Source organism: Passer domesticus, chromosome 3 (assembly GCF_036417665.1).
Source record: "Passer domesticus isolate bPasDom1 chromosome 3, bPasDom1.hap1, whole genome shotgun sequence".
In the NCBI taxonomy this organism is placed as follows: domain Eukaryota; kingdom Metazoa; phylum Chordata; class Aves; order Passeriformes; family Passeridae; genus Passer; species Passer domesticus.
This window is the reverse complement of record NC_087476.1, coordinates 63060849-63085774: the sequence shown is the minus strand read 5'-3', so window position 1 is coordinate 63085774 and position 24926 is coordinate 63060849. Positions and strand designations below refer to the sequence as shown.

The 24926-nt window shown below is 37.3% G+C and overlaps 1 long non-coding RNA gene across 4 annotated transcripts; it reads left to right on the top strand.

Moving 5' to 3' along the window:
* Positions 1 to 13386: 13386 nt before the first annotated feature.
* LOC135298119 (uncharacterized) lies at positions 13387 to 23878 on the top strand. Of its 4 annotated transcripts, XR_010360102.1 has the most exons (6): positions 13387 to 13586; positions 13925 to 14132; positions 17117 to 17424; positions 19948 to 20093; positions 21292 to 21372; positions 22290 to 23878. It is a non-coding gene; the product is annotated as an uncharacterized LOC135298119 (long non-coding RNA). The 4 variants fall into 4 exon arrangements; XR_010360099.1 differs by lacking the exon at positions 21292 to 21372; XR_010360101.1 differs by having other exon boundaries at positions 21292 to 23878.
* The last annotated feature ends 1048 nt before the right edge of the window (positions 23879 to 24926 follow it).

Genomic DNA, 24926 nt, shown 5'->3' with positions numbered 1-24926 from the left:
CTGAAGGTCCTACTTTACATGCCAGTTTAAAATAATCCTTGAGATAACATGAACGTATTTAAAGTCCCTGCAATGTGTTTAACTGAAGGAAGCTGGTGATGTGATTGACAATCTCTACTAATAGGCTTAACCTATGCCAAAATTTCTGTTTGAACAGGCAGAATGCATGCACTAAACTGACAGATTGAAGGCCATGGAAAAGTTTGATTAACTTCCTACAGATATTTGATCACTGCCCATGGAGGCTAAGCCTCCATATACCAGGAGCTTTGTAGAAACTTCTTCCCTTCTTCTGTTATCTTTGGAGGTTTCCTGAATAAAATAATCCTGGCAAAGATGCAACCTAACCTCTGTAATCTCCAGACTTGTCTAATCTTCAAAAAAACCTTGATAGTATTACCTCTTGTAATGACTCTTGAATTGAAGATGCCACTTATGTCTTCAACTGTTTCACACTCTTATTTTATGCTGAATTAGTCTGTTGCCGAAAACATTAAGATTTACGATTCACTCCTTTCTTTTTACCATCTCCAAATTAGCAGTGGTGGCTGATGATAGTAATAGTGGCGTGTTGTTGTTACTGAAAAGAATTAATCTTTTGTTGTGATTTTCACCTTTTAGGTAAAATCTGAATCTCAGGCCAAGAGTGAAAAAGCTTTTAATTTTCCTAGGCTTTGGGAATTCTTTCATATTGATTGTCATAAGCAGGTGATTAGATATTAAGCTATCACTGTGGAACTATGTATAAGACAGAAGAAACATTTCCTAGTGGATATTAAATTAAATACGACATCAGATGCTACTTGGTGTGGTATTTAAGGCTGGTCAGGAAAGAAGAATTCTGTTTTGGCAAAACATATAAAGATTTCTGGACTAGATTTTGTCCCACACCGGAGAGATCTCAGATCTTTTAAAGCTGGTGGAATGGAAACATGAACCTGCATTTTCTATACCCCTGAGCTGTAAGAACTAGACTGTAAAATCAGCTTCCTAAAATATTGGGCTGGTGCTGTCTCATCTTATCTGAGAACTGACTGGCCAGTAGGTTCTCCTGGGAGGAGAGATGTCACCATATTTCAGTATTACTCAGAGCTAGTGAGAGAAATCTCCTGCTTCAATTTTTCTGAGAAGCCAATTGGGAAGTGATTTAGACCTTGGTTCTTCTGCATTCTAGATGAGTGTTCTCATGGCATCTTTGTCTCCCATCAAAATCCTGAACAGTCGTCTTGGCTGAACTACTGGTGAAAACTGTCTTTTCATTGATGGCAGCAAAGAATCAACACAATGACAAGCACCAAAAAGTGTGTTTCACCATGATGGATGGAAATGTGGATACATACTATTAATATGTATTTTTCACCATGTCAAGGAAATCTTGCCCTCTTTTCTCTGTTCCTCCCCCTTGGCTTCCCCCATCCTTACAATTTGCAAGCTTCCACTGAAACTGCAGCTTCCTAAAACCAGTGAGATCTTTGTGTAGGTGACAAAATTTACACAGAGCTTTTTGAAAACAAATCTTTTGATAGAATTTGCTGCTGTGACTACAAGGTGCATTAAACATCCTTGAATATAAACACGCTATTGGACAAAGTAGAGTAATTTGGAGTTATTTATTTCTGTCAGTATCAATTTTTCTATGTTATCGTCTTAAAAGAAATACCCTCTTGATGTATATAATCCTGAATAAATATCTTTCATTAACAGAAATTTGTTTTGAGGCATTCCACAGGTGAGAAAATGACAGTAATAACATTAAATGCCAATATATAATATGAGCCCAAAAAAACTAGTCAAGAAAAACACATCATTATTTAGTTACAAGAGGGAAAAATCCAGTGAATTTGCCGTGCAATAGTTACAGATCATGTGTCTATTTTATTTTTATATCTCATGAGATAGGAAAATTAATCAACTATTGTGCTAAATTATTTCATTTCCTCAGTATATAAGAATACGTAAAAGGCTTCCAATTCCTGATTTGTGAACTATGAAGAAGCTACAAGAGAAATGCTTCCTCTAAAGGCCCTTGGATTAAGCACTTCTCAGTCTAAATATTCTTTGGCTCTTTGCCATTCACTGGCTTCATCAATCATTTGCACTTATATAGCACTTTACAAACACTATTAAAATTATGTCTTGCCTCATTCCTGAGTGAAAGGTAAATATCATGCCATATTCATTAGAAAATGGGGATAGATTTATGTAGATACTAGAGAGAACACAGTTAACCAGTAAGTTTTCCTACATATATTTGTGGCTTTTCCTCATTTTGTATTTTTGCAGACAACAGGATTTTCATGTCATTTATTTAACAGATGCGTTTACCTCTCCAGATTGAACCTGTTCTAAATTTGTAGCAATGTATATAACTACAGAGTCACAGCATGATGACTCTCAATTTATGTTGCTATAATCAATAATATATTCAAATTATAAAGCCATGATAGGCCATGTTCCTCAGTTTCTTCCTGGGACATAGTTGGCATTCCTGCAGTAACCTTCTAAAGTACCCTAATAACTCAAGGGTATTAAAGGAATGATATTGCCCATTGAAAAATGAAGCACAGGGATGCTGAGTTGGAACCTGTTACTTGCAATTTATACGCAATGTCAGAACTGCCCACTGTTAAGTTATTTAAATGATATAATAGTTTTTGTAAGATATGCGTAGAGAGAGTGGGAGAGAGCATGCTATAAACATGTATATGTATATATATAGTGGAACATCTGCTGTACATTCAGGTTTATATTTTCTTCATACACATTAGAATATATTTTTACTCAGAGATTGCTTTCTGGAATCAGTATGTCACAAATAGCAAGACTTAGCTTTTTGAAGTTTATTCTTAAAACCTTATTAGAATTGATGAAGAAATATTCTTCTCCCTGCCACAGAGGGGCTACTTTGTGGGCCATGTTGAAAATGGTATGAGAGAGGGATCACAAGTAAAAGAGAACACTCAATGTGGTTGCACTTTGTCTTCATCCTTGCATCCCATGCCGTTCCCTGCCCAGACACTGGAGTAGGCTTTTCCCTCCTGTCCCCTCAGCCCCATGAGCCCTTGTTCCCTGCAGGCCTGCTGGTCCAGGTTGGTCCTGGTGCTTCCAATGAAAAAAGGGAGGAAACTTAGCCTAAGTAGCAGGAGAGATGAGTCAGTTACTTTGAGGCACAGGATAAACAAAGGTTTTACTTAAGAAGGCTTCCCTGTTTTTTACTTGGTAGCAACTTTCTTCCCTTGAGAGAGCTGAACAGGTTCAGCCAAGACCACTCATCTTCTGTGAGTTTTGAGCTTTTCTGTTGCTCTGGATTTCTCTCATATTCCAAGCATGCTTGCTGGACTACGTCTATTACCAAGAATTTAAAAGCATAAGTGCTGTGAATGAGGAAATAAGACAAGAGAAAACATCTAATGCCAGAGCAAAATACTTTTTTTACAATTGTGACTGCTGTGTTTGACCTGCTAAATTGAATGCTAAAATGGGGCAAATGGGGCCAGGTAGGTCAGAAGTCTTGTCTTGCATTTCTGGCTTCTGATTCAGAAGAAATAGTAGTAACCCTCTCAGTCAAATTCACAATAACAGCGCCATTAAGTAGAGGATCAAGACCTCTTTTCTTTAGCCTGCCAGCAATTTGTCTTGGAATAAGTGATAATTACTAGCCAGGATTTGAGAAGTATTGCTTATGATTTCCCCCCCTTGGCATTGAAAATTTTTTCTGTCTTCTCCCCAGCAAGCCAACTCTTTGAGTAATATATACTTTTATTATTTGTATTAGTATACATTTAGTAGCACTACTATCTTCCTATGGCAGATTTCTTGATGTACGACAGTGTAGATAAGTTATCTCAATTGCTATCTACAACATAATTAATTCTCAGACAGGACTGAAAGACAGGTCTATTTGGACCTAGTATCATTTAAGCTGAGTGCTATGATTGAGTTTCAGTGCTTGATTTATAGGAAAATGTTACGAAAGGATCATTAATTTCACTAAGAAAAAAATGATCTCTTTTCATGAGGAAAACCAAGATGTCTTATTCTTAAACCAGCATTTTATTTTTCAGTTCTGCCAGCAAGGTCAAAAGTAGTTGATCATAGAGCTCTAACAGTGAGTATTCTCATCTTCCTGTAAAATCTGACTTTTTTTGGCATATTCCTTGCAAAATAATAACTCCATTCTTCTCAGACATTAAGCCCTCTTTCACATTCCCAGCTGCAAAAAAGATATTTATGATATAGGCTATCACTCTTCATGCCCTACACATAAAGGGTTGGAAAAGAAATTTTTTTACTTTTGGTGTTTTATTTTTTAAGCCAGCCACCCAATCCACAGTGACCTTACAGAATAAACAATAAAAATTCCACTCTATTTATTTCCTGGGAGTTTCTTTCTCTTTATGACATTTTTTTTTTTTTTTAATGAAAGCATTTAAAAAAAAAATCCCCTCCACAGTTTTGCAGTACTTCAGGGAAAATTTCGATCTCTTTGGGAAGGAAACAATGCCAGTGAGGTTGTGTTGTGTCATCTGTGCTAAAAGGGGTGGGTAGATGAGACAGGCCTGAAGTAAGCCCAGATGAGAGGAAAATGCAAGCTAAGAAAAACACCTAACTGCCCCATGAAAAAGGAACTACTTTCAAAGTGCTTATGTGGTTAATGACAATTAGCATTTGCCAAATAAATTTCATATCTCAAACAGGTAGGTTTCTGGAGATGAAGTTGCAAACAAAAGGGGAAGTTTTGTTGTGAAGCACATGAAGGAGAGGTTAAAAGTCTTGTTGGAAGGGTGCAAGTGCAGCTGTGGAGGCAGGCAAGTCCCTCTTCACCCAGCATTGCTGCAGTGAGGGCAAAAAGGATGAAGCCACAAGATTCATGAGTTCAGCTGCCTTCCTGATCAAACCAGCAAAATCTGTTATTCCAGGAATTAGAATCTGTGGTCAAATACAGTGCCAATTACCCCATGAGTAATTATGTAACGTATGAAAAAAAAATCGTATCAAAATTGATTTTACATCTATTTAGTGTATAGATTGTACATACTATGAAAGTCAACGAGCAAGTACAAGGAGGGGATGGTTCTAAAAGTGAATGCAGAAAGGCAGGAGAACTTGACTGTATGTGTGGATCAGTCACTCTGCCAGAAATCCAATGAAATATGCTTTTATCTTTGATAAGGTATTTTATAGATTCTCCTTGCATGTGTTTATGATAATATTTTTTATATATTTTCTCTAGCACACCACTTTCACTATTTTCCTCTCACTTTATTGACATGTGTAACGTGTACTATTGCTTTGTCATGTATTAGCCACAGAACCACAATTGGACTTACAGCTGTTTAGTCCATGGATAAATTTGACTCAGCTGGATGTAGATAAGCTAGGAGTGAAGTTATTTTGAATAGGTGTGCTACAGTACATTTGTTCTTAAAACTGGCTCTTAACTAAAAAGAATAATATTCTCCAAATGCATGATTACAGCTCGAGGGCTACATTTGAAGAGATGAGGTGGGGGGAAGTTACATGAATAAATTTTAAAATTGGCAACAGGATTTCAGTATTTATCTCCCCAAAAGCATTTAAATAGCAGTATTAATTAAAAAGCCCGCATTCACTAATTGCATCAAAAGTGTACAGAATAAGTTTTCAAAATTATCCGCTCCTCTGCTTTCAGATTTAGATCGATTTTAGACTGTGGGTGATGTGCTGTATTCTCCAAATTCAGATAGCACACTATCATCATATATTTCTTCAATTTCATGACAATTGATAACTTATAAATGGCTATGTAGCTTTGGAGCAGATCTGTAACAAAATAACAGAATCTGCTTAATTCCCATGATATCACTTAGGCCCTGATCTTGCAGTCAGATTTGCACAGATGGACTCCTGTATCCAGACCAAGCCCACATATGCCAAAGAGGCTCCAGACAATGAAGGCATTGGCTCATGGAAATCCAATTGCAAGATCAAGACCCTAATTCCCTTTAGTTTTGTCTCTTCCTAATGAGAGCTGTCAATTACTTATAGCAATTAGGTGGGCAATGGATGTTAATAGGATGAGATTTTAAATATGCTACTTCAAAATTATATGAATAAATCATACAAATTTCTTTGCCTGTCTATTACCATATGTCCTCCTTTAAATATATTTCATTTGTTTTGTATTTGTTAAAAAAGGCTCATAATATAGAGGCACCACAGCTGACTTTGAAGAACTTTAAAGGTGAGGTGAACTTTTCAAGGACAGTCACAAAAGAGAAATTTTAGCAAACAATGGAATTGTTTGGTTGGAAAATAAAGTTATGGATTTACTAGTAGAGATGCTTCACTTTGTTATTTCTTTTTTTTATGTTAGAACTCATGAAACAAAAATTTCTACAATAAATGGCTTTTAATTTGTACATCAGAGGGAATGAGATTGCAAGGCTTATTTTGGTTATAAGGACATGACTCACCCCTATATTCTTTATGTTTAAAGTTGATGTCATTTATTAACATCAGCAGAAATCTGTTGGGATATCTTTCATTTCCTCATAAGAAAGATATCATGCAGTTGTCAGTAAAATGCAGATTTTAATCCATTTTCTTGAATTTAATGCAACCTTATGCAAATGACGTATTATAATATGCATAGTTAGCATGCCAGGCACTGGGTGTCTACTGTGGAGAAAACAAGCTTAAGTTAAGCAGATATGCCTTCACACTGCAGAATGCTCAGTTGCCAGATCGGGTCAGCACTAGAAAATTACAGGTTCCAGTATTTTAAATAGAGTCTTTGCAGAGAGCACCATTAAATAACTGCACAGATCTGTTCATTTCTGCAAGCAAAGGCAATAATTGGTAACTCTTGTCATTCCCTACAAACACTGTGTTCCTCCAAGAATAGCCCAGTGTGATTAGCCCTCAGTAGATCGGCTGTTCCTTCACCAACTCTCTCCAGTGGCTTTTCCTCTATGCGCATTTGCAGATAAAGCCGCTGTAACTGAGCACAGCAGATGACTCATCTTGCTGAGTTCTGTACATCTGTTCCAAAACAGTTCATTGTTTTCTCAAAAAAAGAACAAACTTCTATTTTTAAGAAAGTCTGGGTTCACAACATTGTTATTAAGGGAAAGCTCAGGCAGACATCTTATAATCTTAGCCTGTGACATGAAGAGCACTCCTGCTGCAGCCCAAGAGTAATACCTAGTCTAAAAATGCTCTTTTTTTTGACATTGTTTTTCTATCTGTTGACTTTTCTCTCTCTTACCTAAATGCAGAATTCAAACTGTGTTTTCATTCCTAAATCACATTTCATTTCTAGGGATTAGGGGTGATTCAAAAGCAGTTGAAAGCAGAATGCAACTGGAGTGCTCATCTAGTTCATGTACAAAAAGGACTCAGCACTTCTGCCCATTCCTGATCTTTCAAAATGCAATACTTCAGTAGGATTTTTAGTTTACACTTCTTCAAATAGCCATAGATACACACACTAAAAGATCAAGAGTTTAAACTTTCACTTAAAAATAGACAATTGGGTATTTCTGCACTATTGAGAAGTCAAAAAGGATGATAAAAATGTATACTTGAACTAAGTCATGTACTGTGTCTTAAAATTACTAATTAGAATGGATAAATTATATATGGCTACTGACGTGCTATAGCACAATACTTTAACTTGAAGCTCTGTTGGCTAGAACTTAAACATTTCCAGCTTGTTTAATATTGACTTAGCAATCATCAGAAGAACTTTACTGCTTATAAATGAAATAATTTGCTTGAATATTTGTTTATCTCTCAGACACTAATGTCAACTTTATGATTGTTAACTCAGTAGTTGGGTAGGATCAAAATCTGGGAATTGAGGAAATAAAAGCTCATCAGTCAGAAAAACTGGAGTGTAATTGATTCTGCCTTTGAGCTGGGAAATAGACTTCTTGACTTCAAAACTTCTTTGTACTGCTCTGCAAAGATCAGACTCTCAAACACTAAACCTTAACACTTTTGCAAGCAGTAGGATTTTAATTTTCACAGTGAATGTATTATGAATTTATGAGGTTTTTAGGACACTAACTGGGGCAAACCAGCTTGGTAAAATGATATAAGTGAGCATACAGACAGAAGTGTTGGTAGTTAACAGCATTCTTTGGAATAATAATTAAAAAGCCCACAACTGTAGATGTTTTTCTAAGAGATAAAATCAGGTGAAAGGGAAATGATAATGGTGGAAACAAGAACTGGTCTGAAGAGTTGAATGGAGGTCAATATCTAAATGGGACCTACAAAAAAAAGCTGGAGAGTGACTTTTTACAAGGGTTAGTAGTGATAGCACAAGGGCTAACAGCTTTAAACTAAAAGAGGGTAAGTTTTTGGAAATTAGGGAAAAAATATTTACTGTGATACACTGCAGGTTGCCCAGGAAAGTTGCAGATGTCCCATCCTTGGGAATGTTCCAGGCTAGGCTGGATGGGGACTTTGAGCAACCTGGTCTAGGGGAAGGTGTCCCTGCCCATGACAGGGTATGAGAAGTAAATGACCATTAAGATCCCTTCCAGCACAAGCCATTGTATAATTCTATGTTTGCATGTCTTGAAGGGAGATGTTAATTGTTTGCAACACAGACTTATAGCCACAGGGAGAAGGGGTCTTTTATTCTTCTTCTTTGAAGCTTAAAGTAGAAAATAATATTTTGTTTGCAATACTGTAAGAATCAGAATATTTCTCTTTGAAAATGTCCCTTGGGTTTTCTGTTATGCCTTAGGTCTGCTGTATTTAGACACCAGTAATGCAAGAGTCCATAAGATTTCACAGGAAGAATGGTGAACACCATCTGCATCTTCATATTCAGTTTCTTTCAAGGCAAGGATGTAATAAAATCTCATAAACAGAACAATTACCAAATAAAAGCTGACCTTTTAAAATCCACTGTTCATACAGGGAGGCCACTGAGTGTTCTTCCAGTGTTCTTACAGCTGGAAAACAGCATGCTTAATTTTATTCCTGGATGAATGTCCTTGTGTTGACATTGTCCTTTACCTTAAATAGCTGTCCATCTTGATACAGTTATGCATTGTAGCCATGGCCCTGTTCCATATTTGCTACATTCAGATAGAGAGCTCAAGGTTTTTAACCTTATTTTTAAAATTTTTCTTATAGAATTAATCTTCCTTTTCCTTCTGAAATCAGAACATGCTAGTCCAGTTGGTATCTTTGCAAGACCTCTCACATAGCATTCAGTAATTTCCCAGGTTCCTTGTATACTGAAAATGATAAAGGTGGTGATCACGCTGCTGTTGAAAGTGAGAATTCAGGAGAAAGTACCTCCAGGTTTTTGCATTACAAAACCTTCAGCAGTTAGGTAATGTTTTGAGATGCATCACCTCTGTCAGCTTGGCACTCCCACAGCTTTGCACAGCTGAGGGAAACAGACTGAAGCTGAAGTAAAAAATGAGACGTTATTGATGCCTTTCTGTCAGTAAATGGGTCTTGAACCCTGAAATTTTTCCCCTTCCTGGATTGTCTTTCAGCCTTCACACTCTTGACTTATTAACTTTGCACACTGCAGGGTTTGTATTGCTAATTGGTGTAATCTTAGGGGAAAACCCACGTTGACAGGTAGAAAAACTATTAAGCCCAGTTGGCCAAGTATCAATTTATTTCTTTATAGTTTCAAAGGAAAACAAGGCTTACATGGTAATGCTCCGTGTGCAGCTACATGTATGTGGCACATACACATATCAAAGCTATATGCACACTTGTTTTTTACACCTACAGAACAACTTTTAGTTTCTTGATTCTAACCAAATTTGACCAAAGGGTAAAGTTTACAGATTACGAACTTCCTGCAGGATTTTGGGTAAGTGGGTAAGGGGCTTAAAGGTAGGTATCAATTCCCTTCCAACTATGGAAAAAACTGCACTGTGAATTCAGCCTTTATGAGACAGCAAAGACCCCATGCTCTGGAGAAATACTTTATGGAGGCTCAACCTTGGAAAAGTTCCAGTAATAGGTTATATCTCAGGTTCTGATGTTCATAAGAAAACTAGGTTCCTTTGTCTTGGAGCTCAGGGAACCCACCATGTAAACTGTGTTAGAATTAAACAAAACTGCATGTATTAAGTATTTGATTTAAGTATTCTGCTCTCACATCATCTAGATATGTCTCTCTTAAGTTCTTTGAAACTCATGCTATTTGTTAGTCTGAGTGATCAATCACAATATATCTAATGCCTATATAAAATCACAACTTCCACATCTGGCTGCTTGCCTTTGCACCTGATGATTTCTCTGGAGAAACTGTATAAATTAAAGACAGAAAATAAAGGGTATTGTAGAAGTAAAGGCATCACAAATACACTTAAATACTTATAGTTCAGAGGAGAAAAATGTATGGTCTTTACTCTTGGGGTTTTGCTGAGGATTTATTTAAGGAGCCAGAAGAGAGCTGACAATAGCGTAAAAGGAACAGTAAAAAAAGAATCACAATTGTACAGTATGAACAGAGAAGTAAAAATGAATAAAACTCTCAGTCAAACTTGAGAATTTTTGTAGCTCAGGAGAATGCTGCGGCTGTATCCATTCCCCCAGGCTTGGTCATTAGCAAACTTTCTACTTGTGAAAACTGTGTAAGATTGTATTGTGGCTATGGTAACATGTGCAAGGCACAGAATAAGGGAAGGAAGGCTTTAGATCAGCTAGAAAGCACACATGGTGCTCTGTGTGCTAGTAATTTTTTACAAATATCTAACTGTCATTACTGAAAACTTTCTCCTGTCAGAGAATTTCTGTATCTCTGACTTCTCTGACCACTTTTTGTGCTTTTCTTAGAGAAAGGAAAGAAAGATCAAATAAACAAACAGCTCTATCTATGAAATTTTATTTGCACTGATGTTAATTGGACAGGGATTTGGGGTTTTGCTCACCGGTTGTAACTCTTGCTGTCTCATGTGGCTTTGCTTTTCTTATTTATCTTATTAAGCTCTTTTTTTTTACTGGAACCCAGGCGCTGGGAATGTTGTACTGCCTGTTATGGCTGAGTTGTATAAAGTGAACTGAGAAATGACCTTTTAATGCTTCCTATGGAATTAAAAGCTATTGTAGAAGAATATTTATATTTTTTTTTCTAGTACATGTACCCATCCTGTGGAAGTCTTCCTCTGCAAACGTATTATTCTGTAAAATCTCTCTCTTCCACCTCTCTATGGCCCCTATTCCATGTGTGTGTATATATATCTTTACTAAACCCTTCATCAAATGTAGAAGCATCCTGGAATCAGAAGACAAAAAAACAAGGAACATGATGAACATTTTGACAGACAATTGTTTCTTTATTTAGAGATAAATTATCCTCTTATTGCCTTCTCAAGAATGCTTCTTGGTCCCAAAAGGAGACTGGAACAGAATATCACTCATAGTCACCTGCCTGATTTATTTTTTGTTGTTGAATAGGGAGTCATTTGCTATGGTGCCAGTGCAATACCTTCAGCAGGAACTGTACTCCCAGATGCAGGAATGAAGCAGGGAGACAAGTTCCCTATTTTGCATGGTCTTGTCCTCATCTGAAGAAGAGAGCCACCTACTTCTGTAAAGCAGTGTCAAGTCTCAAAATAGACAGGACTAGGAAGGAAAAGAAAGGTTTGCTTCCTGCATTCATGCATCAGTGAACCTGTGCATGGCCCATCTTTATTTATTAAATAGTCTTAACTTTACATGATTAATTTCTGTTCTTTTAGCTGCAATAATGTTATTTTTATTTTATGAATTAAATCAGAAGATGTCAGTTTAAGATGACAGAAAATTGGCTTTTAAAAAAGTTGTTCTTCCCCCTCTCAGTTTTGAAGAAATTGTCTTCAAAACTCAGCCTTCCCTGTCATATCCAGGATAACACTATTGTGTCCTTTGTCTGAGATTCTGATAAGCATTTGTTACCTGCTTGAACACAAAGACAGAGCTCTTCTACAGCCCCAGTGGTATTCTGGTATCTATTTTTGTGATGATGTCTTTGATTTCCATGTGAATCTGAGCTTGTGATATGTGCCTTCTCACAGCCTGTGTCCAACCCATGGGAATATGATATTGGACACTAGTGTGATACCAAGACTCAGTAACTTGAATATATTTCTGTTGTTGTTTCAATCCCATTTGTCCAATCAGTACCAGTAATGTGTAAATTATGAGAAATCCAGTTGCTAAAATGGTACTATCAACATGAGTTTTATGCTCAATCCTAAAGCTTTATGAATATTCCTGAGTATATTAGTTAGATGGACGCTACTGTAACAGTTTATTGGAAACTGTTTGTGTAGATACAGAGGTTTACAGCTCCTTTCTACCAGAAGAGTTGCTGACAAGGAAGGTTGAGCTTTTTTGAGAGATAACAATATTGGGATTTGTTCAGCTTCCAGCTGGAGAAGGTCTCTTTGCACACAGGATTCATTCCAGAGAGGTCTGCACAAACAGCAGCCCTGTTTGGAAATCTGTCAATGTACAGGCATTTATAGAAATGCCTGGTTTCCCTTACACACTGTGACTGGAGTGGAACAGAGTAACTAATCCGTCAATTCAGTTTGAGCTTTGACGTTGGGCACCATTATCAAGCTCCCTGGAAAATATGTCTTCAGCTATGGGAAAGAAATGAATAATCTTAATGCCTTCTCAGATGTGGAAAGCATAGTAAAAATCTGAGGTTTGAACAAAGTATTTTCCATCAGAAAGATGAGCCTTGAGAGAAGAAGGAACTCTCAGATCTACCAAATCCTGTTATTACTGCATGTGCACACATCTACATGCACATATACACAGAGCTTGTAGGCAGTAGATGCCCTAAGCTTTTATAAATCAAGAATTCTGAACTATCAGCTAGCAAAACCTCGTGTTTTGCTGGGGGTTTGACAATAGGGAGAAAAACATCTGACACATCTGATTAGAAACTTGCTGTAGATTGCAAAGTTAGTTTTGATTATTCCTTCTAAAAAATATTCTTTCACAAGGCAGTCTTCCTTTAACAAGTAAAATTTTATAGGGTAAAATATTCTTACTCGGAGACTACCTGTCAAAGACACCTTGAGAATTTTGTTATTGAAAGTGCACAGAATTTATGCTTATATAACACAATAATTGCAAGTACCTGAATGACCTGGAAGACTGTGCCTCATTTTAGGAAGAAATTTAACCTCCAGACTGTCCAACTGGCCCCAGATTCCCAGATTTAAAGAGTTCCAATGCTTTAGAGCTTGCACATTGATTTTAACTGTGATTTATTTTTACTTGTTTGACAATACATATATGGACGAGTAAAAGAAGGTATTTGTCCTTCCAATTGTTCTATTCTGCCTCAGATCAGGTTGCTTCAAATGCCACATCTGCTCACTCCTCTCCCAGCAGCAGTTCCTGCCCCGGACTCCTGAGGTCTGCCTTGCTCCCTGTCCTGGCTTCCCTTCAGACCCTGCCTCAGGCCCTTCCTGTCAATGTGATTCACACAACAAGTCTGTCCTACCATCTCCTGGGGTGTATCTTTCATTTAGCAGGATAGGTGAAGCAAGCTCATGGTGGGGAAAGAAAGTGCAACCTGCCTGTGGTGCCTCCTCCTCTCCCAGTGAGAGCCGCAGGTACCTGTGAAGGGGTGAGGAAAGAGGTTTGCTCCACTTTTGGAGCAAACTCAGTCACTGGAGGGAGGGGTTTTCCTCCAGGATGCCAGAGATGCTTATTTATCCAGGAGACCAGGTTTATCTTCCATCAAACTCTTTTTATATTCCCACATGACTCTTAAAATGTTAATGGTGGGCAGCCTTTTAAGTGAAGGATTTAGAATTTTTGGAAAATGTTATATTAATATTTCCTGGTTGAAGTAAGGAGTTATTTGTGTTGACTATTTCCCTTTTCCCAAGGCCTGGGAAAGGTTTTGAATTGACAGCCTTTTACTAACCTAATAATGCCATCTCCACAGATGGACAGTTTGATTTATCAACTCAAACCCTGTGGAGAGTGAAGGGATGACAGGAAGAGTGAGGCAGTGGGTGTGGTTATCCTGGAAGCCAAAAGCAGAGCAGGCATGTCTCCTCCCAGGAAGCATATCCTTGCAGAGGGCAGGTCCAAGGAGATTCCTGTCCTGCTTTTGCTGCTGTGTTGTTCACTCGCACCCTGCTTTAGCACCAGTGAGTCACAATGCTTCATTAATGTCAACGAGATTTGCAAGAGTTTTCTTTTTTTTTTTTTAAGATGCAGGTAAACCCAACAACAACATTAGTGCTGATATTGAGACTGAAATAGTCAGTCTTGCAACAATCAAACATGGATTAACTGTACTTATCACTGCAGGAACATTTAGATCTTTAAATACCTGAGAATAAATCTGTTGTAACTTTTCTTTTGATCCCAGAAAGCTCTTGGAATGAATGGGAAGCTTTTTCTTATTTCTGCATAGTACAGAAGAATTGATTTTTCTGTGGGTGATAATTGAAAGGGTGTTAGCCATAGTCTTAAAGGTCACCGACCAAAATTAATATCTTAGAGAAAATCAAGATGATGTTCCATGAGTTAATTCCTTTCTACTTTAAAGTATACATTTAATAGCATATGATGTTCCCCAACATTTAGCAGGTACATGTTTTGATTCCATTTATTCAGGTTTATGGTTAAACGTATCCATTTACACATACTGCTTTAAACACAGCAGGATAGAAGCACTATTCATTTTTTCCATCTTAAGTTTTTTGCATTTATTTTCATCTTTTCCCACTGCGCTAAGATCCTCAGAAACATTAACATTTTTGATGCTGTAATATAAATGAATCACCTCAATGTCGTGTTTTTAGTCAGTGTTTCTCTCCCCCTTCTCCACAGTACCTTGGCTTTGTCCCCACCCTATTAGCTTAACTCACACCCCCAGCATTGCATAGATTTTATCAGAGGTGTTTAAATACACTACTGTTACTGAGGGGTTAAGCAGGTAGGATGATTGCACTAATAAAAATTGATAAGTAGTCAGGTTATCCTTCCTAATTTATTGCCATGGCAACAGACAGCACATGTGGCTTGTTGCTGAAGAACAGAATGCTAATAATCAAATGTGTCTTACCCAAATGAATATATAACACAGCTTACTAATACAGTGCCTTGACATTGTATACATTACTGAACAACAGCATGCATTAATTCTGCATCTAAGCTCCTTGATGCATATGCTCTGGAGAACAGGAAAAATGAAAAAGCACGCCTGCTACGTCAAAGCTGTTCATTAAAGTAATGTATTTTAAATAGTATATACAGTGAAAGATCCAATTCTCCAACACTTATCTTGTTTATTTCAGTATGTGGTTGGTATACTAGGAAAATGAAGTAATGCATAGTCATTGTGAGATGGCATAAAAATAACCAACACAGCATAGGAGTTCAATTAAGCAATAATCTCAGGGAAAAAATGGTCATTACTAGCAGTTAATGGTTGGTTTGTTAGTTAATGGCCCAAGGCAAAGCTGAAAGCAGTTAAGCCTCTAACAAACTGGTTGTGAATTATGGCAACAATGGTTTTGCTGGGGATTTTTCCCCCATTATCATAGTTTATGATAGAAATAATGTATTTTTAAAGACAGTGGTTTTTACACAGGATGTTAACTGGAAATGTGGTGTTTCAAGGAAATAAAAAATTTTCTACCCAAAAGGGACAAAGCCACGAACTTTAGATATATATGCAGTATATATTTTATACATGCGTATCCTATATGTATTTCATATTAAATATAAAAACTATGCTACACACACATGTAATATCTTAGGGATTATGTGTTAATGTAACTGTCAATTTGAAAATTTCTGTATCATTGAAAATCCATAAAGTTTATCTGTGTGTACATACACATATATACACAGGCCCATATTCATATGGACATTCTCTGTGTTTACTTTGTACACACACAGAGAAACACACAACTTTTGCCTTTTTGCCAATGCCCTCACTATATACTTCAGTAAACTGATAAGAAGAAGAAAGAACACAAGAAAAAACTTTCAAAGTTGGTAAATCAGGTCATCCCACTCATCCCAGTGTTCTACAAACATAAAGCCTCTGGTTCATCTGAAATCATCAATACCATCATTGTTTGTTAACCTGAGATCTTGTACCATACTCTTTTGCTTTGCACATAATGTTAGAATTAATTTCTTTACAAAGTCTTCCTTTCTCTTAAAGCCCTCAGGATTTGCTGTAACCAGAACAAGCCACGGACCCAGGAGGCTTGAAACCGTTGTGCTGGGGAATCTAATATTGTGTCTATTTTAACCTAAAGCTTTGTTATGTTGAAATGGATATTTTGCTCATGGAAATTGTTGGGATGCAAGTGCAGTCTACCTCCAGAAAGCAAAAGGGTGATGGGGTTTTAATCAACTTCCTGGAGATTTGAAAGTATCTTGATAAACTGAAATGGTTGGTGAAAATTGCCAGGATGTTAGAGTAAAATAGCTTTACTCACCTCAATCTGAGGTGAGGCAATTTCAGATAAGACAGGAAACCATAAAACTGCCATGAACATAAAGCAAACTATATTTACAGTATGAGTACCATATATTCATTCTGAAAATTTTCATGATTACTGTATAGTGTTAGATAATTTATTTAGATGCTGGTGTAGGTAGGGTGCCAGTTCTAGGAATGGTGAATTTAGACTAGATTGCATTCTGGTGCCAGCTATTTTTGTACTTGTAAAATAAATTTTAGTTGGATATGAAAAAGAAAGAAAAGTAAAAAGAAGGACCTTCTTCCCAGAATTTCCCAAGAGTGAAAGTTTCCCATAAGATCCTCAAAGGATGGAATTTTGTATAGAAGCTTCAAAACTACTTTTCACTTTTGAAAACTGTTCTTAAATATGTACAAATATATGTAAAAAAAGGGTTTTTTTTGACAAAAGTCAATAAATGAATGGGCAATCTTCAAATATACATATACCTTGTCTCAGCTTTGCCTTCTTCCATTTTTTTTCCAAAGGACTCTCAGCACTGTGCAATAAAATAAAATAATGACCGCACAGCATAGTCACTTTGTAGACTAGGCTCATTTTTGAACACTGGCAATATTCTGTCCGTCCTGCTGTCCAGCAGAGTTTTCAACTAGTGCTTTAGGATACTTTTCTTCCTTTCTTATCAGGTACTTGAGACTCACCAGTGAGAACTGCTCCTCTGAACAGGTGTTACTGGGATTGCAAAGGAAGTTGCTATTGTGTGGAATCTCTTTCAAGTCTGAAAAACAAGTAATTGAACTATCAGACAGTGGGAGAGTGGTGGAGGTGGGAGGAAGGACTCCTTTTTTTAAGCTACTGAATACTGTTATAAATACTTGTACCAAGGAAAGAATTCAAAGTTCCTCACAGACACCAAACAAGTTTTATAGATCAATTTAAATCTGACGCACCATGAAGAAAAAGGCAGAACCACTGGGCTGAATCACTGAGCCAGGTAGGCACACTTAAAGGATTGGATCAAGAAAAGTCTATTTCTAACATTTCCTGTAAGAACAAACTGCAGCACTATGTGTTCATGTTCCATGAGGCTTTACATTGGGCTCAAAATGTCAGAAAGTACAGTAGTTTAACTACTTGAAAATGTTAAAAGAAATATTGCCTGCAAGCCCAGAGTCCTATTATCTTTGACAACTATCTGTACCAAAATAGCTCTTCTCCCGGTAGCAGACTAGCTCCTCATCTATTTAAAATCATTGAGGTTAAGTCTGACCTACTGATAATATTTCTGTCTTTTTTTTTCTCCTTTTAAAAGAGCATTACCAGTTCTAGTATCATCACTGAACACAGGTTTGGTTTTAGCATCTATGGACTAAAAGCACAGAAAATATTTAGTTGCAGTGACATGACAGATGACTCTGTCACTCTGAAAAGAGCAGTGCCTTACTCAGTAGTGCATCCTAGGGAAGATCTCCATCCATTTCACAGTGATTTTGATGTAGGAAATCAATAATGTGAAACGTACAGATTGAGATGTCTTCAGTTATGGTTTTCTGACATTGGACTTCCAAATCATCATAGTAAAGAGTTACAATTATAAAATGGCTGTTAGCTACCTCAGGGCTGTCTGTATCAACAGGATAGGGTGAGACTGGAATGTTTTACCAGCTTTTAGCAAGTTTTATAAATCCCTGATTCACTTACCTGAAAAATCTTTCCTCAAAAATCCTTGGATGATATTTCTCTTTCTCAGAAAATGGATAGTGGATAAAAGAAATTTAGATTATGTGGACTGAACTGCACCAAGTCTAACATGAACTTTGTAGATAAGTGGACACTTAACACCACCTAAGTGACTTTTAGAGTTAGGAATTCTGAGTCAGCGCTATATTCTGTTTTTAGTGTTACTTAGACATCAAGGGCTAAATCCATGAGGGATGGAGGTATTACAAGGATGAGTACCTAAAATAGCACCCAACTCTGCAAGTTCTCCATAATGTGGGAATGCAGAAACCAAATAAATAAAATGAAGTCTGTTGAAGTCATCCAGCAGGAAATAAGAACTTGGGACATTGAAATAAGCCCTATATCAGACTGCAGATGGAAAGGGGATCCTCCAACTGTAAATGAGTGTGTGGAACCTCCCCAGTATAAGGAAAGTAATCTAGAACAGTCAGAGTTTTGTGGTTTGCGTTTTTCTTTTTTTTTTTTTTATTCATGTAAAACCACATATAAGGAAATCTAGCATTGTTAAGAATGCTCTTGTACAATGTTGAAAGACCCAGAATAGTCACCTCTTTGAAACTGACTTCTTTACCTGTGAGGCTGAATGGTCATTTTATTGGTTGCATTATAATGTGAATGTTAGATGTTCGATCACAGGGGTTAAACTTGTATAAACAAAACCTTTCACAATCCAGATGAGTACTCTAACTATTGAAATATTTACTAAGAGCAGACAGTGGGTTTCATTATTGTCTTAATTCTCCTCTGAGTAAGGCTCAAAACCTCAAAAACAACATCCAGTTCTGACTTTGCTGTAAAAATGGAAATGGAAGGCATCTAGGTAACAACATCCTCAGAATCCAAATCTGGATTTCAAGAACCTTATGGACTTGGACACCTAATATATCTTTTGGAAAACTAAGCCCTTTTTTGTATACAGCCCCAGGGCCTTGCTGTACAAAGATAAAATAAAAAGACAGCCCTATATCCTGGCTTGAAACATGTGGTGATCTCTATAGTTCTACTTTTCTGTATATGAAGTGATAGCTAGAGATATTTTTTGACAATATTCAAGCACTAATTAGATGAATTCTCATTTTCAGACACACTGAGCAATTACACAAAAAACCTAAAGTCACTGAACAATGAGTGCACAGGATCACTGAAAAATCACTCCCTTAGTGTTTGCAAAGCACTTTCATAGCTAAAGATGCTGCATAAGTGTTCAGTATCATTAGTGCTATGTGTAGATTATGTTGCCTCACTTGTTTCAGATCATGTCTAATCAGGATTTTTCAAATAATTCCCCTCTGCGTCTGGAGAGGAAATTAAATCTAAATGTCTTCTGTACATCTGAAAGTATTTTGTGTCAGAGTTTGAGAGAAGCTAGAGTCAGACATGAGGACAGGGTGGGGAGGGGGTGTTGTGTTTGTCAGGAGACAGCAGCCTTAGGCAGTGAACTATTTGTTCAAACAACAGTGAGAAATAGGAGTGGAGGGTGAGAGTCATAGATACAGAAAGTATCAAAATAGGGGCAAGAGACAGAAACAGAGGCAGAAACATGATTCTGTAAATGAGCAGGGATGGGTAATAAAGAGAAAGCTGAGGAAAAAGAATAGTGGAGGATGGAAGGGAAATAGGGCCTTTCAGTGGGGAGTAGGGTAGGTGCTGAGGAGAAATGAAGCAATCAGAAATCATTACAGAACTGACTGCATGACCTTAATTTTGCCCTCCTGTGCATGCACACCACAAGTGTATCTTTCATTATGTAATTTCGTGCTATTTTTTTCCCCAGGATGAGCTGTGTCTCGGGAATGCCTTGGAGCTGTGCAGTGGAGGAGACAGCTGCTGTGCAGCCTGGGCTGCAGGGAGACACACCGTGCTTGGGAGGGGGCTGCACACAGAGCTGCTCCTCAGCTACCGAAGTCTCTCTTAAAAGAAGTAAAAAAATCACCTTTTAAACATAATCCTTACTGTGTCAGCAATGAGAATTTCAGACTAAAACCTGTACATGCTTTCTTAGAATACACCTCTTGGTGATATAAGAGCTGTGGGGCTTTGGGCTTCTTGGTAGAGTAAAAAGCATTTTAATCCCAGAAATGCTCTGAAATTCATAGATCAGGGAAATTCAGGTACTGATACTCAGGGCTGGGTTTCAGTATACTCAGAGTGCAACAACATGACACCCAATGTCACACATCAGCAGAAGAGGATAGGACTGAATATTGAATAGCTATCCAGTCAGGATATATAATCTCCATATACCATACAATGATGTTGTCAGATTTATTTTAAGTGCTTTATAAAATATAGATAAGCAGTGATTCTGGGTAGACCTTGGAGAAATGGGGAGGGAAAGGCAATGAGACTTCTCCCTTCTCATGTAGCCGTGCTTTGTATGGTGATGGTTTTTTGCCTCAAGTTTTTTCATAATCATCCTCATTTCCTGTTCTCAGTTCACATGCCTTTCTGTCTTATTAAGATCCCTCTTTTTCCACATTATAGTAGAGAACTTCCAACTTTCTTCCCATTGCCCAGGAGCAGCAGGTGCAGTGTTGGACTCCTGACACAAGAGAGATGTTCTCTGTCCTTCTGATCAAGGAAATGGAAGCCCTTGAGTTTTGACCAACCAGAATTAGAAAAAAAAGCTCTAAGAGCTTTACTCCTACACTCTAGATTGCAAGTTACATCATTTGGGTGGAATTGTCAAATAATTATTTGCCAGATCATGTTGGAAATAATAATATGAGAAAAAACATCATAGCCTTTTTGAAGGCAGCAGCAACTGCTAAAATTTAAATATTTTAAAATCAATTGCAGAAAAAACCTTATAGCAGGAAGATGGTGGTATCTATTGCACTATAATTACAAAGTTGCATAGCAAGGAACAAACACACTGAAGAACATGGTATAGGCATCTAGAGTCTATAGGAAAACAGAAATAGACACACTCAGTGCAGCAGTTAACAGCTAATTTCTCCCAAAAGATGAAGAGATATTAGACAAGATTTCTGGGAGATTTTGACAGTCTCCTACAGTATATATTTTTTCAACTAGGAAAAACATCTCATTCACCTTTTGAAGATGTGTTGTGTTTAGGGCTAAGCTGTAATTAATGCATGCATTGATTTTGTGGTAGGAATTGAATGCTTCAAAACCAAAGCTGTGAAATGGCACAGGGAAGAAGTTGTAATTTAATAAGAGAATGAAAATAACTGTGGTAAGTATTAAATTTGGAGGCAATTCTGCTGGATAAGGGTAGATAAAAGGTGATGATTCTTGGAGAAAGCTGTCTCCAGGTGGGACTTGCTGGATGAAGTTTGACATTGGGAGACTGAGACTGGCAAATAGTAGAGAAAGGAAAGCAAGTGATGGAGGCAGACCTGGAGAACCAGAGGCCTGGGTGGGAAGCCAGGAGGCAGGTGGGCTTATCTGCTGGAAGGAATACACAAGCTGTAAAACATACCTTTAAAATAATATCAAAGTAACGAAATAGCACAATGAAAAGCTGTAAAATACTGATGAAATCTGTGCAAGCACAACGTATTGCAGAAGTAATTCCTAGGAGTTCTTCTGGGTGAAGAAATCCTCCAGGAATATGAGCAGGAGTGGGGAAATCACGCTCTTTTGAGGGTGGTCACATAAGCAACCTGTACTTCTTGTGCTTGGAACCATTTATGTATTTCACCTCTTACCATTTTCTTTGAGTGGATCCCAATTTCCTGCTCAGGCAATAAGGTTATACCCATCTCTCGTACACTAGAGAAAGAAATCAGAGACACCCCCCTTTACCTGTCTTTAGCAGATGGTGTGTGTGTCTGTCTCAGTGCTTAAATTAATCCCGTGCCAATTCTCTGATGCTCTGGTCTGTCTTTGTAAGGGAAATCCCTGCTCAATTATCAGCTTCTACTGGAATCATTCAGTTGATTTCAGCAGAGAAGTAAGAGCACAGCCAGATGAGAACATTTATAGTGGATGCTGAAAAATGTGGGAGCAGCTATTGGGGTTCTGAAGGAGAGGTTTTGCTGTGTACAGCTTTTATTCTGAAATAGAGAACAGTGGCTTTGTCTGGGTTAATGCAAAGAAAATGGCATGTCTCTGCTGCTGTTTGAAACTACCCCCACTTTCTATTTGCAGGTGATATAGAGAGTGAAAGGTGGCCAAGAGAGTGCCTCCTGGATATGAAGAGATCACTTGTTTTCAACTTCTGGTTTCATGAATTGATAAATCTCTTGTTATTGGTAACACTCTGTAATAATAAAAAGGAAAAAGAAGGAGAAAAATGAAAGCCTCTAAAGAAAAGAAATGGAGCCTTGTGCAAAGGTGTGCTCAGCAGAACTATTGTTTTTTCTTTGATTTTTCTTAGGCAGAATTAATCTTCTGGAATGCAAGTTAGTCTTCAAAAGGTGATTTTCCTTTGGAATGCAAATTACTATAGTGATGCTTCCCATACCACTGAGGGAATATGGTAATGTTACTATGCACTGATCCAACTATTTCCATTTACAGCATTCAAATACTCACAAACTTATCTCTATGACCCCCTGTGAAACACTTAAACATTGGAATTGGAGTTATACTACTAGGGACACTGAGGCAAAGTTTACAATCCATGGCCTTCCAGTAACTGGTGAATGGATTCAGTTTCTACTCAAACCTACCCATGGGCAGTTAGCGAGCTGCTTACCGTCATTAAAATTTACTTTTGGGGGGGTCAGTAACTAGGTGAAATAAATGTATGGGCATACTTATGTCACCATAAGCTTGTTCTGAAGATCAGATTGGGTAACTCTACACTGCATCAGCTTGCATGAGCTGTCTGGCATTGATCCTCCCTATGGTCAGCAGCACTCTAGAAGAACAGAGCCTTAACATTCTTCTAAGCCATCTCCAGACACATGGTTTGGAGTTAGGGATAGCCTTTTTTGTCTGCCTGAAGGTATCCTGATGTCATCTTTTCCTAGGAGTAACATTTTTTTGAGATTTTTGGGTTGAATCCGCACACCCCAGAAATGTGAATGAGAACAGGGATCCCAAGTTCATGCTCAGATACATGCTTGAGCTTTCTCTTCGTCAGTGGAAACAAAGTTTTTTAGTATTGGGGCTGAGTTTTTCATTTCCTATGTCTCTGTAACCTGTCTTTGCTACATAAATTTATGCCCTTCTTTCTGATGAACTTTTGGAGGGACCTGAGACCATCCCTCAAGGGACAGGCTTGTCTGAGTTTTGTTTGTGTATGCCAAGGTTGGAGGCACTGCTGATAAACATATCCATTTCAAAGCGAGAAGACTCAGGAATATCTGGTGAGATATACATATCTGTTGTATGGAATTAATGCTGAAGTGGGAGCACTGATTCACACATCACGTTTGTGCCTGTAGTTTAAATTAGGGAGTGTTTTCATAATATTTTTTGTGCAGTGTGAGAGGAAATCAGAATTTGTGGGAGAAGTTTGTTACTTAGAAACAGTGTCAATCTTTTGGCACTTAAATCTTCTCATATATAGTTTAAAATGAACTGTTGGTTCTTTTTCAAACTAGAAACCTTTCTGACCTGAGAAACAGCAGTCTAATAATATTGCCTGTAAATGTATTTATTGAAATAAATGTTTTGTTAAACCTGTAAGTGGGAGAAAAGTTCATGTTTTATTGATCTGTTATTCACTCTGTTTTAAACTTAGTGGTTTGGTACTAACCCTTCATGCAGATATTGATTATTATTAGAACAAGGAGAAAAAGATTGTGGGGGTGGAGGGAGTTTGACAGGCAGGGCTCTTTAAATTTGTTGAAATACCCACTGAGAAAATCTGAGAGGTCTTATTCAATGGAAAGACCAAGGCATATGTACACAGAAATGCATATGATTGTGATTCATTTGAGATATTAAAATTGTGTGAATGAAAAGGTATTAGAAATGGAAGACCTAATGGCAACACATATAAACTGGAAGCAGAAATCCCTTTCAATCTACAGATAAACAGGCTAACTATTTCAAAATATGTTAAAATTTTATAATATTTAAAGGGAGCCGATATCTAAAGATCATTATCAACATTTTTACTTCTGTCCCATCTTAAATTTGCTCTTCTGAATATCATTTAAGTTGCTGAGTCGTCAGAGCTAACCCTCAGATTTTCATAATGTTCTTACATGAGGACAAGTATTGATTCCCTTGTTTATCATCTGATTTTATTAATGTGTAGAGCAAGTCAACGTAGAATGAATCTAGAATTCACTGCCACAAGGTGCCACCAGGCTCAGTGGGCTTCAAAGAATGATGATGCATTAAATACATACTGAGAACTTCTGTGAATTTACTTCTCATAAGAATGATCCTGTGATAACACTTCCTTTTCTTTAAAAGATAAGGCATGACCCCTAAGATTCAAAGTGGAAATCTGGTTTGCATTGTGAAGATATTTTTCCTATAGATACATTAATCCTCCTCTTGATTTCTCACCCTTTTTTTTGAAAGACCACAGATTAAATACTGGATTTGATATATCACCAGTGTGACAGGGAAATGAAAATTCTGGTGTTGCTATCATATTAATGTGTATGCTCTTTTTAGGACCACAATTTAGATTCTTTGTGTTGTTTTTGTTCCTGCTGGTATTATTTCTGACAAGATTTCATAGTGGTGTGTATTGAATCTTAAAGTTATCAGTGCAATCCTGTATTCCCAAACTCAATATTCCAGACTATATTAATTTTTAGAGCTGAATAATTTGCACTCATTTTTTACGGGTTACATTGCAGTACTTAATGAAAAATA